We start from the raw sequence: 557 nt of genomic DNA, 5'->3' as shown, positions 1-557 counted from the left end.
AGCTTACTCACTACCCCGCCATGCAGCCTGCTCCCGTAGCCCCGCCCACATTGGTGGAGAATGCGGGCACCGCCCCTAGGGCGGGGTCACGGCCAACGCAAGAGCAATTGTTTGCATGGTTTGCAGAGCAGCAACAAATAATGTTACAGCATGTTTCAACTCAACAAGCTTGGGTTCTAGAGCAAATGTGTGCAGCCCAGCAAAGTGCTCAGGCCCAGTTGGTAACTCAGTTGTCGAGTTTATGGAGGCCTCCCCGGTCTGCTGATGGAGAAGAGAGAGGCTTGACCTGGACGGTCGGCCTGAACCCACTAAAATTAATGAAAATGGGGCCGCAGGACGATGTAGAGGCTTTCCTAAACACATTTGAAAGGGTAGCGGCCGCTGCCCAATGGCCTCGTGAGCAGTGGGTCTTAATACTCACCCCTTGCCTCACCGGTCCGGCGCAGGAGGCCGTCGACACACTGTCCCCAGAAGAGGCCCAGGATTATTCCAAAGTTAAAGTCACTATCCTCCAAACCTTGAATATTTCGGAGGACACGTACCGGTTACGGCTTCGT

This window comes from Sceloporus undulatus, chromosome 2 (genome assembly GCF_019175285.1).
Source record: "Sceloporus undulatus isolate JIND9_A2432 ecotype Alabama chromosome 2, SceUnd_v1.1, whole genome shotgun sequence".
Taxonomy (NCBI): domain Eukaryota; kingdom Metazoa; phylum Chordata; class Lepidosauria; order Squamata; family Phrynosomatidae; genus Sceloporus; species Sceloporus undulatus.
The sequence above is the reverse complement of the archived record's forward strand: the minus strand, read 5'-3'. Positions refer to the sequence as shown.